This window comes from Haliotis cracherodii, unplaced genomic scaffold (assembly GCF_022045235.1).
Source record: "Haliotis cracherodii isolate W230 unplaced genomic scaffold, xgHalCrac1.p SCAF_10, whole genome shotgun sequence".
Lineage (NCBI taxonomy): Eukaryota > Metazoa > Mollusca > Gastropoda > Lepetellida > Haliotidae > Haliotis > Haliotis cracherodii.
The window spans coordinates 53,182,360-53,201,342 of NW_027266265.1; the positions used below are offsets into that span (position 1 = coordinate 53,182,360).

Sequence of the window (18,983 nt, forward strand, 5' to 3'; positions counted from 1 at the left end):
AAAACGCGAGAGTTGGATTTCTTTTCCTAACTCTGACACAATTTGTTAGAGCCGATCTTTTGACCGATTTCCATAATCGTTAAATGTCATTTCTAAACATGAACGATAACGAAACTATCGTTCACTTCCACCACATTGTAACCTACCTGCCACGTACATGGCTACGTGTTTATACTCGATGTGTAAGAGATGTATTTAATCAATCCTACGTAAATTCATACAGCATAACACATTTTTAAGGTGGCCCATAAGGGACATGGAGTCTGTTTTTCAATATTTTGATGTTTCACATACTTTTATCGTAATCTTTTGCAAATAAACACAATTTGTCATGCAAATATGTGATAAATCATGTATAAAAACAACCGAAAACATGGAAATGTCAAAAACCAAAACGAAAAGGTGAAAAACTAAAATGAAACCACAGAAAACTATTTCCACCGCGGTGGGAATAGTTTTCTGTATTTTCATTTTAGTTTTTGACATTTTCGCTTTTGTTTTTGACATTTTAATTTTAGTTTTTGACATTTTCGTTTCACTTTTCAGCGATTCAATATCATCTTTACACATGATTTATCACATATTTGTAAGACAAATCGTGTTAATTTGCAAAAGGTTACGATAAAAGTAAGTGAAATATCAAAATATGGAAAAACAGACTCCATGTCCCTTATGGGCCACCGTACATTTTGGATAAACAATATGACCAGTTTTCCCTAACTAACAAAAAGTGAATCCATCAAAAGAAAGAATGTCAAGACGTATGCCTCGACAGTTTATGTCAATGATCCTCATACGTTTCTTGATAGCGTCAATTTTCTTTGTATATAGAATATCAAGGGATGACAGTTCTTAAACACGGGTAGAAATACCGGTTGTTACTCCATGTACTATAAACGAGACAAAATATAAATTCACCGTGCACTACAGTTATCGATTCAATCTTATCATACTAACATACCTTACACCCTATTTCATAGTTTATTTGTTATTTCTAATGAGATATTTGCAGTACATTCACTGGCATTAACACTTTGTTGAATGAAGTTTTGAAAAACAGCTTAATTCTTAGGTTTCATTCAAAGAATTGTTTCCGTGCGACATGTCATTAATTGGCTGATATTGTCAATTTTGATGTCTCTGTTTTGTCGTGTATTTCAGATTCCACAAGCGACTCTACCACAGCCTAAGGATATATCAAATATATCCTGTCCCATCAGTAAAATACGTGCCTATGACGCCTGAATCCGTATAGCATCACGTGTTCGCCCCCTGGGTTTTTGTTGTAGGCCACATACAGGCGATACAAGTAAAGAAAGAATGAAGACTTTGAAAGATACGATCGCATCCGGCAAATGTCATTTTTTTCTAAAAAACGAACTGATTTATATACGTTCTAATTTAGTTGACAGTGAGATGTTCAATATTACGTAAAATCAAGTTTATATCAATTATAAAATTGATATTGGAAAGCTATTTAAAAAAGGCACTTCTATATTTATCATGTTAATAAATAAGTCATGAAATTAATGTTCACACGGTTCGCCACGGTGACAACTACGATTTGTTTTCATATCTGCATTTTATGTCTCATAAAGATTGATGTTTCCTGATCATATGCCGTGGGGATGTTGGGTTACATGAAGTCCCAAGCTACCCATGACGGCCGTAGAGGCGACTAAATAGACTGGATTGTACAGGTTGGTTGAGTGCTTGTTATAGTGCCGGGATGCCAGTCACTGGTTTGTCTGGTCCAAACTCAATTATAACAGGTCGCCGTTGTGGAATATGTTGTTTCATTGTAGCAAATGTGTCTGGTATTCATTGTTTTCTGCTCTCAGCTGGCGGTAAAAGGTTTGTGTGGGGTTTTTTTACATTTCTTTTATATATCTTTCTAAAATATATTTTCTGCTTTTGGGAAATGTAACATAAAAGTGTCAAGCTTTCAATTCTGATTTATGTTCCCCGTTGTCTGTGGCAGATGTTGAAAATATACTTTATATAATGTTGTATGTGGAGAGGCATCACGCAACATGCGTTGTTCCATAATACATGTGCTTGATCTTTACGTGACAGATAAAACACGACTCCGAGGTGATGGTCGAGGAAGTCACACCATTGCCGATACCCGATTGCCGAGGTCTTATTTTCGACGGAGAGGAGAGGTGCTCTATCTCACTTATAAACCTCTAAATGCGAGGAATAACAGACAAATTAAGAAAACGTCTTATTGAAACAATACAGTGTGGATAAGAATTTATGGTTGAACGACTTCTTTATTACAATTAAGATTAGGAGCGACGTTTCGGTGTAGGTTCTAACACCGTTTAAAGAACTAGACTAGGGATTATTATATTTTTCTTTGGCGTTAGGTTTCTTCTGAGACCCACGTAGATAATTTTTGGCTACCCGTCATTATATTAACAGTTTCTCTATTTCGTCTAGTCAACGACAATATTTTGATTGCAAAATACTTTATATATACACTGATGGAATCATAAATTATTTGTGGAATACAATTTTGTGATTGTCATATTTATTGAACCAGATCCAAAAAATTAGTTATCACTAAATGTATATACGAGTGAGTGAGTTGGGTTCAACACCGCTTTTAAAGGTATTCCAGTTATATCACGGCGTGTCAGCTTAATGTGGGAGGAAAGACGGAAGTGATGCAGGTCTCGGTTGTTTCGGTGAAACCCACGAGCATGGGAATGGTGATGACAAACCTAGAAACATAATCGGGGCGAACCGGGATCATAGGTTTCTGGCGTGCCCAAGGGACGCAACTCTGCACCTCGAATCGCGGCGCCTTAGACGACTGGGCCACCGTGCCCACGTATATACGAAGACTATACAGAAGAGAGGCTTATGTGAACAAATGAAGAAGCCTCCACCAACTGCAATCGAAGACCGAAGAACTGAAGCGCCCTTTACACCAATCACAGGTTCAGCAAAACATTTAGTTTTGTTTGTTCGTTTTTTGGTTTGTTGTTTAACGCCGCACTCAGCAATATTCCAGCTATATGACGGCGGTCTGTAAAATAATCGAGGCTGCACCAGACAATCCAGTGATTGACATCATGAGCATCGATCCACGCAATTGGGATCGATGACATGCATCAACCAAGACAGCGAGCCTGACCACCCGATCCTGTTAGTCGCCTTTTACGACCAACGTAGTCGCCTTTACGGCAAGTATGGGTTGCTGAAGATCATTCTACCCCGGAATCTTCACGGGTTTAGCTGATAATAGAGATGGTTTATAAAGGACACCGTCTTACTATATACATTGTTTCATGCTCGTAAAACAAACCTTCGTTGTCTTTTATTAGCGTTATATTTCTGAGTCTACGGGCACATTACTTCTATGTTTGCCCTGAAGATATTTAAATACAGTTTGTACATTATTGTTCTGTGGATATGTTTATTAACCCTTAAACTGTTAATAAAGTATGTTAACCTTTTAACCAACTGAACTTTACTGGAGGACTTTAGTGTGATATTCTCCATTACATGTGCCCTATTATTATCGAAAGGAACCAAATTGGAATAGATTTTGAAATGGCTTTTTTCGGAGATGTGGAAGTACATTGTAAATTCGACAGCGCACATAGTCTTTTCTTAAGGGGCGATCCTAGCCCCCAGGATTGACATATAGAAAAACCGATATTAAACGGGGAACGGGTAAGGGATATGGTAAGCGTAGCTACCCAAAGCCTAACAGCTGTGATATAACAATGGTATGTCATCGTATGTCTGTAAACTCGTTCCAAACATTTAATTGGGGGGGTGGGGTAGTCTAGTGGTTAAGGCGTTCGTTCGTCACGCCAAAGACCCGGGTTCGATTCCCCACATGGGTACCATGTGTGAAGTCCATTTCTGGTGTCTCCCGCCGTGATATTGATGGAATATTGCTAAAAGCGGCGCAGAACTACATTCACTCACAAACCCAAACATTTAATCGGGAGGTGAGTCTCCCTTTCTGAGTGAATCTGATAATTGCTCTCCTTAAGCATGTAAAAACACCAATGTAATCACTAAACACCAGATTTAAAAATAACCGCAACTCTTGTATTAGTATGAATATGGTATTTCTAAAATGCAACCAATTTCTTAAATACTTTTATTCGGGTTAATTACACAAGTACTGATTTGTTTTATCATTCGGAGATATTGTATTGAAGCAAGAAAACACGAGACAAGTATACGGTAGGTTTCACCTCAGAACACGAAGAAAATATCAAAGTGAACAGATATCTCATTTTTCTTGTTTATATCCCCAACATAGTGTCATAAACTGTTCAGAGGCCTTGATTATACACAAATTTTAGGCTATGCTTCCCAAAGACTTATTTATCTCATCGCAAGAAATCACTGATATTATTACTTGTGACAGTGTCACTCATTAAATTATCAATTGTGTCACGACTGTCGATGAGATACAAATGCTATTGGACTAGGAAATACAAATATCTTCAACGCATTTTTTGTACATTTTGTTAGTGAAGACAGTTTCACTGATAACAGTACCGTCCGGAATATGAAGGTTACACTTAGCCGCTGACGCCATCAAGGTTTAGCGGGAAAGGGGTTAAATCAGATCTACTGTGTAACGTTCAGTGCGTGACTATCCTGGTTGTATCTTCATCACTGGGCTGTATACTTCACCATGAACAGGTACGTGTCACTAGCTTAATCGAGACTATTTTCCAATTTACAGATGCTGATGAAGTTACAGAACATTCATAAATATAGAATACTAAACGAGCTCCCGTGTAATACCACAACTATTCACGAGTTTCATAAAATTGGTTTTAGACGGGAGAGAGTTTAGTATTTTATTTATTACTTGCCATTGATAACGTTATTAAAATTATACTGTTGAGTATGAATAGGCTGACACCTACACGATCATAGTCCAATTGAGTTTAACAGAATAATACTTCAAACACGTCAAAAGTTGAAACGTATGAATTTGATACCATACAACGGTCCACCTTTAGAATTCAGGCGTCCGTTCCACAAAATTATCGTAGGGCTAATCGCAACTCACATACTTTAATGTAGACTAACGACTGTCGTTGTGCTACAATACGATCGCCTTGTGGAACGGGCCTTGCACCTCAAAGTTTACAATCACGTCACAATACCCGATGACGTAAATTGTGAAATTTTGTGGCAAGGTCCATCGGCGAAACAATGCCATGCGACGTCAGCCTAGCAACAAGGTTGCTGGGGTCATCGTGTGTCCATAAGCTCCTCTCAGTGATCTATCAACTCCATACGCAATGTCGTTGAATAAGCCAAGGGATGTTGAGAGCTTTCAATATTTGTTCGTGAAACGTGTTCCGAGAGTACATAAGCACGCGTTTTGGTATTACACAATGTGTAATACAGCTGTATGTTTATTAAACGGGTGATCTCTTCACGGGCAAGTAATAAAAGTAGAAATTATGACAATGGTTTGTCATTTCTATGGATTGTTATGATGCATGGTAAATAGTCAATGGGTCTCTGGGTTCCCTCACACACCTAGTAATGGAAGTGAAATATATGTGTCACACTAACGCAAGACAAGTCACAATCAATAATAATAATGATGATGATGATGATGATGATGATGATGATGATAATTGGGAGAGTACCCACGTTTGCTACCTTCTGACAATCTGGGTAATGCAGAAGGCTGCAGTGTTGTGGAGTCTTCACATTCCCCGAAAAGTTCTGGGTGGGTTTGACTAGTCAGCGCTTCCTGAGAGAAGTCCCATTCGCTGTCTGGGCTGCGTGTAGAGGGGGCAAGGGCCCTGAGCCGATGATGAGCCTAACCAGCCTGACTGTGCCAGGATCACACAAGCCCTCTTTGCTGCATTTGTAATTTTAATCTGTAAATAATAATAATAATAATCTAATAGTGATCTAAGGCACTGCAATTCGCAATGCAGAGTTGCGTCCCTTATCTATGCAAGGACCTGCTGATAATCGATTCGATTATGCTTCTTGGTCTGCCAAGTTCATGGACGTGGTGTCACCAAAGTAGTAACGTCAGCATGATGCCTTTTTGTTGTATAAAGTTGGCACGCACCTCGATATAACTGACATATTGTTCAAAGTCTCCACACCTGTACGGGACAGTGGGGTGGCCTTGTGGTTAAAGCGTTCGCTCGTCACGCTGAAGGCCCAAGTTCGATTCCCCACATGGGTACAATGTGTGAAGCCCATTTACGGCGTCCCCTGCCGAGATTTTGCTGGAATATTGCTAAAAGCGGTGTAAAACCATACTCACTCACTCACTCACTCACTCATTTACTCACTGATTTACTCACTCACTCACTCACTCACTCACTCACTCAATACCATCAGTGTGGCCGAGACGACGTTGTCCCTGCTGGTGGCTTGTGTGTTGACAAAGACGTCATGCCAAGTCCCAACACGTTATATCCTGTCTTCCCAACGGTGACGTCGTCCCTGACGTTGATGCTTTAAACGCAAGTTACAAGTGTGCGGAGCTGAACCCAAGGGACTATATTCTTCCGCGGATTGACCCAGGACAGGTAAGAGCTCGTTCAGTTTTCAGCTGGCCATGCCTTTGATTGCAATGTGAAACAAAAGTGCATGAAGCAATGTGGTTTGGATTGTATGCGCGAAAAATATTCAGGTAGTTTTAAGACAATATTCAACGTGATGTCCTGAGATAGATCTCCCGCCAGATATATACCACAATAAGCACTGATTAATGTTGTTGATAGTATTTAGATATTGATTGTACAGGCGACTAAAACATGAAACGGTTTGGAAAATATCTGTCGACGCCAAGCTGACAGTACACCGGGTTTACAAATCTTGCAGTCGACCGAAATCTGCACTTTGAAATCCATGTTGTTAACGAACCGGATGTATAGTTCTTTGCGTCATTTTGATTTGACTATGCATAGACTCGTTAGTTCAGCCAAAATGTAACTCCGGAATTCCGGAATAGTTCGGCAAGGGTGGAAACTGGACTAATACAGTTAGTTAACTCCCTTGCCTCGGGAAGATGAGTGTAAAGCATTAATTAACTGCTCTTTTCGCGTAATCATAAATTGTATAATCATATATTGGTATCTTAGTCCAAACATATTAGCTTAAGACATTATATACTGGATTCTTTGAATATTAATGGTTTTCGTTTTTCTTCCGAATTGATTATTACACATGCATGTAAGAGTGAGCGTAAGCGAAATCTACGTTATCACGTATCACAATACTACGTTAAATTACAGATAGTCTGAACGCATCTAGATTATGAACCTGTTTATATCATAAACATGAATAGATTTTGCACTCAATTCTAAAAAAAACATATGATACGCATTTATATATATCATAAGATAAGAAACGTGTTAAACTTTGTGTTTAGGACAAAACACATATTTTGCAGTGTATTCTTTTCAAGTTTCATAAAAATGCGCTGAAGGAAAGACAATTGAAGAAGGTTGTAAAACATGGCGTACCTGTTTGAGGATCCCAGGGTAATATAGGTGGGTTAGATTCTCGGAGGATCAACTGTTCATTGACTTAATTGTCTATTTGCGATATTTACAACATTTAAGGTTGGAGACACAACAGAAATACGTCTAGTTCCGGGGCGGACGCACAGGAGGATCACCACTGGTGTCCTTCCGCCGCTCTTCCGTAAGTAAATGAATCAGTGGGTGGATTGTTGAGTGGGCGAGGTGGGTGGATTGTTGAGTAGGTGGGTGAGTGAGAAAAGTAGGTGAATGAGGTGGGTGGGTGGATTGTTGGGTAGGTGAGTTTGAGTGAGTGAGTAAGGTAGGCGGGTGGGTGAGAGTTATCTCCCCGAGGCAAAGTCCAGTTTCCACTCTTGTCGAACCACGCTGGAATTTCGTGGCTCGATCGTAGCGCCACCAGTAGCTATTACGAGTTATGTCCCTCCTATTGACCAATCAGATTCCACCTCTCATATCAGCCAAGTCAAGACGATCTGATCGATAATCATGCAAAGTCTATGTTGTAATAAAACGGGTCTTACCTCGCGAAGTGCACCAAATCATTTAAGCACCTTGATAAGAAACATGAAAAGATTTGGAAAATATCTGTCGACGCCCAACAGACAGTACACATGCTTTGCTAATCCCGCAGTCGACGGAAATCTGCACGTTGAAATCCATGTTGTTTACGTACTGGAAAGCTAGTTCGTTGCGCGATTTTGTTTGGACTATGCATAGACTTGTTAGTCCGTCAAAATGTTACTCCGGAATTCCAGCCTAGTACGACAAAGGGTGGAAAAAGGACTTTGACAGTCAGTTAACTCCCTTGCCTACGGGAGAGGGGTCAGAGGCAGTGAGTAAGGTGGGTGGGTCGTTGTTTGAGTGGATGAGAGCGAGTGAGCAGACACTCGCCTAAGATCAGGGTTTGATTCTCTAAATGGGTACTATGTGTGAATTTCATTTAAGCCAAACGGCGTGTGTGCTAAATCTGGCAGGAGAGCCTGAATCTGTGCAGGTCATAGACGTTTACCACTTTGGTGAAACGACCACTGGTGCTGACAAACCTTGAAACATAATCAGGATGAACCTGGGATTCAAACCGACAGTCACGGGTTTCTGACAAGTCAGAGGGACATGCACATTGAATTAAGACGTCTCAGCTGCAGGACCACTCGTGACACCTCACGTGAGACGGGAATATGATGTGACCTTGACCTTTACCTTCGTCCATAGCGTGAATGAAAATAAATTGTGAACGCTTTAAATAATGACATTATTGGAGATATTATTAAAAGATTATTTTTGCGTGTTTCCGTGTCGCAAGTTTGTTTGTTTGCTGTTTAACGCCCTACTCAGCAATATTCAAGCTATATGACGGCGGTCTGTAAATAATCGAGTCTGGACTGACAATCCTATGATTGATATCATGAGCATCGATCCACGCAATTGGGATACAATGACAAGAATCAAACAAGTCAGCAAGCCTTACCATCTGATCCCGTTAGTCGCCTCTTACGATAAGCAAGTACCCTATATTTTGAATAAATAGTATTATTAGGCTATCCAAAGGTATATAAAATACAATGCCCATTCCTGATATATAGTTCTGAGACCGCTAAAAATCTTTCTCTTCTCATTTCAATACCCAGAGGTTCCTGAGTTTCTGACGCCCGAAGAGTGTGCCTACCTCACTGATCTAGCTAAAAGACACGGCGTCGCCCCCGCCACCATGACTGGGAAGAACGGGACAATTATCAAAAAGACAGGCGGACGCACACGGACTGGTTACACTTCCTTTATCCGGGCAGACTCGGATCCCGTATTACATAACATTCAACAGAGGTAGGTACCAGTGGTTTGTCCGGAGGGGCTCTGGACGAATTGGTCCGCGGCACCCTACTCTTGTTAAGTCTGCTCGAATGTGTCGGGACACGTGAAGATACGGGTTAGAATAGGTCTTCAGCAACCAATTCTTGCCGTAAAAGGTGACTGTGCTTGTCATAAGAGGCGACTAACAGGATCGGGTGGTCAGGCTCGCTGACTTCGTGGATGCATGTCATCGTATCCCAATTGCGTGGATCGATGCTCATGATGTCAATCACTGGATTGTCAGTCCAGACTCGATTATTTACAGACCGCCGTCATATAGCTGGAATATTGCTGACTGCGGCGTTAAACAACAAACAAACAAACAAACACCATTGCAGGCTATTGGACCAGCAAGCTAGTGACTTGGTGTATGAGCAACGAGCCATGATGGCGTTGCACCATGACACACAATGAAAGCTTGTACACAAGTCACCTATTTTCGGTTCTCACAAGCATATGGTACTGGTGACCCTCTCTGGCCACGCTGATACCGCATGGGGATGCTCTGAGTTTTAAGGGTCGTTTTGTTCACTTTACATATAATACATGCATCATGTATAGCGTCTGTGGTACAATGACGTTGAACTCTAACCAAACTTGATCACTAAAAGAAATTCGGTAATCAGGTCACTGTGTGTTAATAACCATTCTTTTTGCAGGGTATCCATGTTGACGGAGATGCCGTTTGACCTTCTCGAAGAAAGTGAATCGTTTCAGGTTTGATTAAATTATTACTACAACGTTGGTAATACAATAGGAATAAATACAAGGGAATTATTTTTCGCATACAAGGATTCTAGTAACCATGGTTACGATGGGACACGCGAGAAGACCATATACGACTCGTAAACTGCTGAATTCTTTAATCGCAAACAATATTTACAGATCATGCAATATAATCCTTGATCATTTAGTTGATTAGTTTATTGTACATGCCATTCAGTATTGGTTGTTGTTTGTTGTTTAACGCCGCACCCAAGTCAGCGAGCCTAACCCCCCGATCCCGTGGGTTAGCCGCCTCATCTACATCTTCCCGAGGCAAGAGAGTCAACTGCCTATAAAAGTACAGTTTCCACCCTTGCCGAACTATGCTGGTATTATGGAGTTACATTTTGGCTGGACTAACGAGTCTATGCACAGTCCAATCAAAATCGCGCACCGAAATCGAAATCCGGTTCGCAGATTTCGGTCCAATGCAGGATTTGCAAAACATGTGTCCGCCAACTCGTTGTCAGCAGATATTTGCCAAATCTTTGCATGTTTTTAATCAAGGTGCTCACGTGATTTGATGCATTTCGCGATGTAAGACCCGTTTTATCACAATAATATAAATCTTGATTATCGATCAGATCGTCCTGACTGGGCGCCACCATTTTGTTTGAAGCAAACGCAAGTGATACGAGAGGTGGAATCTGATTGGTCCATAGGGGAGGCTTAGAAGGGACATAACTGGTAATAGCCACTGGTGGCGCTACGATCGAGCCCAGTAGTTCCAGCCTAGTTCGGCAAGGGTGGAAACTGGACTTTTAAAGTCAGTTAACTCCCTTGCCTCGGGAAGATGCCTCATCTACAAAGGGGTAGGAATGTTTTTATTTCTTCATGACAATATTTCACATTTCCTCGGTAAAACATTATTTTGTATGCTTGTCAGTATCTACCCGGAGCAAGGGAGTTAACTGAGTATAATACAAGTCCAATTTCCACCCTGGTCGAACGAGGCTGGAATTTTCGTGGCACGCTCGTAGCGCTACCAGGGGTTATAACGAGTTATGTCTCGTCCGTATGAGTGTTCCTCCTATATCACGTGCATTTAATTTGAACAATATGTCGACGCCAAGTTGACAGTACACTTGCTTTGCAAATCCCGCAATCGACCGAAACCTGCTGTGTCGCCATGTTGTTTACGAACCGATTTTGACAGGACTATGCATGGACTCGTTAGCCCAGGCAAAATATAAGTCAGAAACTCCAGCCTAGTACGGCATGGGTTGAAACGTGTTTGTGGTGGTGGTGGTGTTATTGTTTTTAAGGGCGACGTGGGCCTACAGAAGGCCTATTGCCAGGCAGGGTAACAACAACTACCATCTTGAAACGTCTTTTGGTTTGACGCAGCAGGGGATCGAACCCCGGACCTTTTCTCCGGGCGGACGCTCTACCACTAGACCTCGGGGACGGTCTCTTAACTTAATAAGAATCACAAAGTGTTATATTGCAAAACCAACACAAAATCGTTTAGATGACATAAAGGAGACCTCAGCATAAATATTATTCATTTGGATACAATTATATTTTGCGGATGGAAATTAATAATGAGGAAAAACAGACAGGAGAATAACCTCAAATTTTAAAACCTCAAGCTGACACTTTCATTTCTGAAACATGAAATACTTGTTCAATAAAATAACAGTGGATCAACGCGAGAGGATATTAAAATGATATAAAATCACAGTACTAAATCTGTTTAGGCCGAAACTGGACTGTTGTGTTCAGTTAAGTTCCTTGCCTCGAGAAGACTTGTCGATAAAACTGATGCTACAAAAGGTGAGTGAGTGAGTATGGTTTTACGCCGCTTTCAGCAATATTCCAGCAATATCACGGCAGGGGACACCAGAAATGGGCTTCACACAATGTGCCCATGTCGGGAATCGAACCCGGGTCTTCGGCGTGACGAGCGAACGCTTGAACCACTAGGCTACTCGACCGCCCCTTCAACAAAAGGCATCGTCTTACAACTACCTCCTTGATTTTAGTTCGGTATGTATCCCCCCGGCGGGCATTACCATTCTCACTACGACAGCTCGGACGGCAACCTGAGGACGTCGAGAAGCAACCATGTTGTCATCAAATACACCTTCCACATACACCAAACCGATGTGTGCTCTGCAGGTGAGATGTGAGTGTGTGTAGTCTGCAGGTGAGATGTGGGTGTGTGTAGTCTGCAGGTGAGATGTGGGTGTGTGTAGTCTGCAGGTGAGATGTGCGTGTGTGCAGTCTGCAGGTGAGATGTGGGTGTGTGTAGTCTGCAGGTGAGATGTGTGTGTGTGTGTGTGTGTGTGTGTGTGTGTGTGTGTGTGTGTGTGTGTGTGTGTGTGTGTGTGTGTGTGTGTGTGTGGGTGTGTGTGTGTGTGTGTGTGTGTGTGTGTGTGTGGTCTGCAGGTGAGATGTGGGTGTGTGTACTCTGCAGGTGAGATGTGGGTGTGTGTAGTCTGCAGGTGAGATGTGGGTGTGTGTAGTCTGCAGGTGAGATGTGTGTGTGTGTAGTCTGCAGGTGAGATGTGTGTGTGTGTGTAGTCTGCAGGTGAGATGTGTGTGTGTGTGTGTAGTCTGCAGGTGAGATGTGTGTGTGTGTGTGTAGTCTGCAGGTGAGATGTGTGTGTGTGTGTAGTCTGCAGGTGAGATGTGTGTGTGTGTGTGTAGTCTGCAGGTGAGATGTGTGTGTGTGTAGTCTGCAGGTGAGATGTGTGTGTGTGTAGTCTGCAGGTGAGATGTGTGTGTGTGTGTAGTCTGCAGGTGAGATGTGTGTGTGTGTAGTCTGCAGATGAGATGTGTGTGTGTGTAGTCTGCAGGTGAGATGTGTGTGTGTGTGTAGTCTGCAGGTGAGATGTGTGTGTGTGTAGTCTGCAGGTGAGATGTGTGTGTGTGTAGTCTGCAGGTGAGATGTGTGTGTGTGTGTAGTCTGCAGGTGAGATGTGTGTGTGTGTGTAGTCTGCAGATGAGATGTGTGTGTGTGTGTAGTCTGCAGGTGAGATGTGTGCGTGTGTGTAGTCTGCAGGTGAGATGTGTGCGTGTGTGTAGTCTGCAGGTGAGATGTGTGTGTGTGTGGTCTGCAGGGGAGATGTGTGTGTGTGTGTAGTCTGCAGGTGAGATGTGTGTGTGTGTAGTCTGCAGGTGAGATGTGTGTGTGTGTACTCTGCAGGTGAGGTGTGGGTGTGTGTAGTCTGCAGGTGAGATGTGTGGGTGTGTGTAGTCTGCAGGTGAGGTGTGTGTGTGGGGGGTCTGCGGGTGAGATGTGGGTGTGTGTAGTCTGCAGGTGAGATGTGTGTGTGGGGGGTCTGCAGGGGAGATGTGTGTGTGTGTGTAGTCTGCAGGTGAGATGTGTGTGTGTGTAGTCTGCAGGTGAGATGTGTGTGTGTGTACTCTGCAGGTGAGGTGTGGGTGTGTGTAGTCTGCAGGTGAAATGTGTGGGTGTGTGTAGTCTGCAGGTGAGGTGTGTGTGTGGGGGGTCTGCGGGTGAGATGTGGGTGTGTGTAGTCTGCAGGTGAGATGTGTGTGTGGGGGGTCTGCGGGTGAGATGTGGGTGTGTGTACTCTGCAGGTGAGATGTGGGTGTGTGTAGTCTGCAGGTGAGATGTGGGTGTGTGTAGTCTGCAGGTGAGATGTGCGTGTGTGTAGTCTGCAGGTGAGATGTGCGTGTGTGTAGTCTGCAGGTGAGATGTGTGTGGGTAGTGTGTACGTGCGTAGTCTGTAGGTGGGTAGTGTGAACGTGCGTAGTCTGTAGGTGGGTAGTGTGAACGTGCGTAGTCTGAAGGTGGGTAGTGTGTACGTGCGTAGTCTGTAGGTGGGTAGTGTGTACGTGCGTAGTCTGTAGGTGGGTAGTGCGACGTGCGTAGTCTGTAGGTGGGTAGTGTGTACGTGCGTAGTCTGTAGGTGGGTAGTGTGAACGTGCGTAGTCTGTAGGTGGGTAGTGTATACGTGCGTAGTCTGTAGGTGGGTAGTGTGAACGTGCGTAGTCTGTAGGTGGGTAGTGTGAACGTGCGTAGTCCGTAGGTGGGTAGTGTGTACGTGCGTAGTCTGTAGGTGGGTAGTGTGAACGTGCGTAGTCTGTAAGTTGGTAGTGTGTACGTGCGTAGTCTGTAGGTGGGTAGTGTGTACGTGCGTAGTCTGTAGGTGGGTAGTGTGAACGTGCGTAGTCTGTATGTGGGTAGTGTGAACGTGCGTAGTCTGTGGGTGGAAAGTGTGAACGTGCGTAGTCTGTAGGTGGGTAGTGTGAACGTGCGTAGTCAGTGGGTGGAAAGTGTGTACGTGCGTAGTCTGTAGGTGGGTAGTGTGTACGTGCGTAGTCTGTAGGTGGGTAGTGTTTACATGCGTAGTCTTTAGTTTGGGTAGTGTGTATGTGCGTAGTCTGTAGGTGGGTAGTGTGAACGTGCGTAGTCTGTTGGTGGAAAGTGTGTACGTGTGTAGTCTGTAAGTTGGTAGTGTGTACGTTCGTAGTCTGTAGGTGGGTAGTGTGAACGTGCGTAGTCTGTGGGTGGGTAGTGTGTACGTGCGTAGTCTGTAGTCGGGTATTGTGTACGTGCGTAGTCTGTAGGTGGGTAGTGTGTACGTGCGTAGTCTGTGGGTTGGTAGTGTGTACGTGCGTAGTCTGTGGGTGGAAAGTGTGTACGTGCGTAGTCTGTGGGTGGGTAGTGTGTACGTGCGTAGTCTGTAGGTGGGTAGTGTGAACGTGCGTAGTCTGTGGGTGAAAAGTGTGTACGTGCGTAGTCTGTAGGTGGGTAGTGTGAACGTGCGTAGTCTGTGGGTGGAAAGTGTGAACGTGCGTAGTCTGTAGGTGGGTAGTGTGAACGTGCGTAGTCTGTGGGTGGAAAGTGTGTACGTGCGTAGTCTGTAGGTGGGTAGTGTGTACGTGCGTAGTCTGTAGGTGGGTAGTGTGTACGTGCGTAGTCTTTAGTTTGGGTAGTGTGTATGTGCGTAGTCTGTAGGTGGGTAGTGTGAACGTGCGTAGTCTGTTGGTGGAAAGTGTGTACGTGCGTAGTCTGTAAAGTGGTAGTGTGTACGTTCGTAGTCTGTAGGTGGGTAGTGTGAACGTGCGTAGTCTGTGGGTTGGTAGTGTGTACGTGCGTAGTCTGTAGTCGGGTATTGTGTATGTGCGTAGTCTGTAGGTGGGTAGTGTGTACGTGCGTAGTCTGTAGGCGGGTAGTGTGAACGTGCGTAGTCTGTAGGTTGGTAGTGTGAACGTGCGTAGTCTGAAGGTGGGTAGTGTGTACGTGCGTAGTCTGTAGGTGGGTAGTGTGTACGTGCGTAGTCTGTAGGTGGGTAGTGCGACGTGCGTAGTCTGTAGGTGGGTAGTGTGTACGTGCGTAGTCTGTAGGTGGGTAGTGTGAACGTGCGTAGTCTGTAGGTGGGTAGTGTATACGTGCGTAGTCTGTAGGTGGGTAGTGTGAACGTGCGTAGTCTGTAGGTGGGTAGTGTGAACGTGCGTAGTCCGTAGGTGGGTAGTGTGTACGTGCGTAGTCTGTAGGTGGGTAGTGTGAACGTGCGTAGTCTGTGGGTGGGTAGTGTGAACGTGCGTAGTCTGTAAGTTGGTAGTGTGTACGTGCGTAGTCTGTAGGTGGGTAGTGTGTACGTGCGTAGTCTGTAGGTGGGTAGTGTGAACGTGCGTAGTCTGTATGTGGGTAGTGTGAACGTGCGTAGTCTGTGGGTGGAAAGTGTGAACGTGCGTAGTCTGTAGGTGGGTAGTGTGAACGTGCGTAGTCTGTGGGTGGAAAGTGTGTACGTGCGTAGTCTGTAGGTGGGTAGTGTGTACGTGCGTAGTCTGTAGGTGGGTAGTGTTTACATGCGTAGTCTTTAGTTTGGGTAGTGTGTATGTGCGTAGTCTGTAGGTGGGTAGTGTGAACGTGCGTAGTCTGTTGGTGGAAAGTGTGTACGTGTGTAGTCTGTAAGTTGGTAGTGTGTACGTTCGTAGTCTGTAGGTGGGTAGTGTGAACGTGCGTAGTCTGTGGGTGGGTAGTGTGTACGTGCGTAGTCTGTAGTCGGGTATTGTGTACGTGCGTAGTCTGTAGGTGGGTAGTGTGTACGTGCGTAGTCTGTGGGTTGGTAGTGTGTACGTGCGTAGTCTGTGGGTGGAAAGTGTGTACGTGCGTAGTCTGTGGGTGGGTAGTGTGTACGTGCGTAGTCTGTAGGTGGGTAGTGTGAACGTGCGTAGTCTGTGGGTGAAAAGTGTGTACGTGCGTAGTCTGTAGGTGGGTAGTGTGAACGTGCGTAGTCTGTGGGTGGAAAGTGTGAACGTGCGTAGTCTGTAGGTGGGTAGTGTGAACGTGCGTAGTCTGTGGGTGGAAAGTGTGTACGTGCGTAGTCTGTAGGTGGGTAGTGTGTACGTGCGTAGTCTGTAGGTGGGTAGTGTGTACGTGCGTAGTCTTTAGTTTGGGTAGTGTGTATGTGCGTAGTCTGTAGGTGGGTAGTGTGAACGTGCGTAGTCTGTTGGTGGAAAGTGTGTACGTGCGTAGTCTGTAAAGTGGTAGTGTGTACGTTCGTAGTCTGTAGGTGGGTAGTGTGAACGTGCGTAGTCTGTGGGTGGGTAGTGTGTACGTGCGTAGTCTGTAGTCGGGTATTGTGTACGTGCGTAGTCTGTAGGTGGGTAGTGTGTACGTGCGTAGTCTGTGGGTTGGTAGTGTGTACGTGCGTAGTCTGTGGGTGGAAAGTGTGTACGTGCGTAGTCTGTGGGTCGGTAGTGTGTACGTGCGTAGTCTGTAGGTGGGTAGTGTGAACGTGCGTAGTCTGTAGGTGGGTAGTGTGAACGTGCGTAGTCTTTAGTTTGGGTAGTGTGTATGTGCGTAGTCTGTAGGTGGGTAGTGTGAACGTGCGTAGTCTGTAGGTGGGTAGTGTGTACGTGCGTAGGTTTTAGTTTGGTTAGTATGTACGGTGTTGATATATATCATGTTGCTGATATATATGACGGTATTGGTGTATATGACGGTGTTGATATTTATGATGGTATTGCTGTATATGACGTTATTGATGTATACGCCGGTGTTGATATATACGAGGGTATTTATATCCAGGACGGTATTGATACATACGACGTATTGATGTCTATGACGGTGTCTTACTAATCTGTTGTATACAAACAACAGGTATATAACGGTGCTGATGTACTTAAATGACGTCGTGAAGGGCGGGGAGACAGCGTTCCCGTTAGCAGACCAGCTCGGCCAGACACTATTGGTATGTAGAATGCTTTTCCCGAGTGAGTGAGTGAGTGACACATCATTTTTCAATATTGCTGTGGGGCCTGATACACTAAAACGGCTCCTTGAAACATCCTGGACCCATCGTTACAGTAATACAGTTGCTCGAAATTACGGCAAATCACTGCCCAGAGGCATTCTGTTTGATGTTGTTGGTATTGAGAAGCTATGGTCGCGAACAGGTCAGTGGTATTTATAATAAAAGGATTTATAAATAATGCAATCTGTAATCTTTTGCTGTGTCGGTTCCTGGAGCAGATCTTATCACTTTTTGAATCCTTGTAAATTGTATATTAGGAAATCGAACATGTTCTTTATGAAAAGTAACTGAGTGAGTATGGGTTTACGCCGCTTTTAGCAATATTCCAGCAATATCCCGGCGGGGGACACCAGAAATGGGCTTCACACATTGTACGCATGTCGGGAATCGAACCCGGATCTTCGGCGTGACGAGCCGACCAGTCCTTGTTTTAGCCCATTAATGCCGAGCGCCAGACAGGGTAATAACAGGTACAAGCTTTTAACGTCTTTTGGTATGACCCGGTCGGGGATCGAACCCTGGACCTTCCGCTCTCCGGTCAGACGCTCTACCACTAGACCACGGAGGCGGTCTCCAAGTATAAAAAAAGAATAATACATTGCAACAATGTAATTTTGGTGGCAAGCAATGGAAATGATACTTTGGGGGGAGGAGGGGGGGGGTGGGGGTGGATGGGGGTGGGGGTGGGGGGGGGGGGGGGGGGGGGGGAGAGCCCCCCTTCTCAGAATGTCAATAATCGAGTCTGTCAAATCAGAAAGTCCCCCGCCGTCGACACAATCACACACAATACACCCTGCGTCATCATCGCTCTAGTTTTAGGGAAGAGATAACAAAAACAGCATACAGAATACAGTTAGAATAGATTACACTTCTACAAAATGGATTTCATTCTATATTTTCAGACGGGGTGGATCGGCCCGGTCGATCGGTATGCTCTCCATGGCGGATGTGACGTAATAGAGGGGCAAAAGTGGATCTCGAATGTCTGGATCAGTGCTCCACAGCACAACCGGAACTATGACAACATTGTATATGCTGTACGAAGGACGTAACGTTCCACCCAAGTTGACGTTGTAAGACCACTTCTCAGAGATCTGTCAAGCGAAACGTTGTCTCTCTCAATCTCTTTCAACCAGTTCAGGTCGAAGCAAGTTGATAATGTATTTATCTTAATACAACCTTAACAAAAACTATTGAGTGTGTTTGTCTTTTGTTTCATTTTGGTGTTTTTGTGCGTTGTTGTTGCTGTTTTGCGGGGGTTGAAGTTTTACTGTGTTTTTGTTTGTTGTCGATGAGTTTTGATTTTGCGCTGAAACATTTGTAATGAGTGAGAGAATTCGGCTTCACACACCGTTTTCAACAGTTTTCGAGTTATATCACGGCGTGTCTGCTTACTGTGGGAGGAAAGCCCTAAGTGATGCGTGTCTCGGACGTTTACCACTTCCCTGAAACCCACGAGCAATCGTATTCTGCAGATAAATCAAGAAACACAATCGGAGCGAGCCGGTTATTGTTAGTTTCTGGCGTGCCGATGGGACACAAGTCTTCACAGCGAAACACGGCGCCTATGACGAATGTTGTGTGTATAAAGTGAGGACATACTAACGAGGTTCTGGGTATG

At 44.3% G+C, this 18,983-nt stretch overlaps 1 pseudogene; it reads left to right on the forward strand.

Annotated features, from left to right (window-relative positions):
- The first annotated feature begins 4,672 nt into the window (after positions 1-4,672).
- On the forward strand, positions 4,673-18,414 carry LOC139453893 (transmembrane prolyl 4-hydroxylase-like; annotated as a pseudogene).
- Positions 18,415-18,983: the final 569 nt, after the last annotated feature.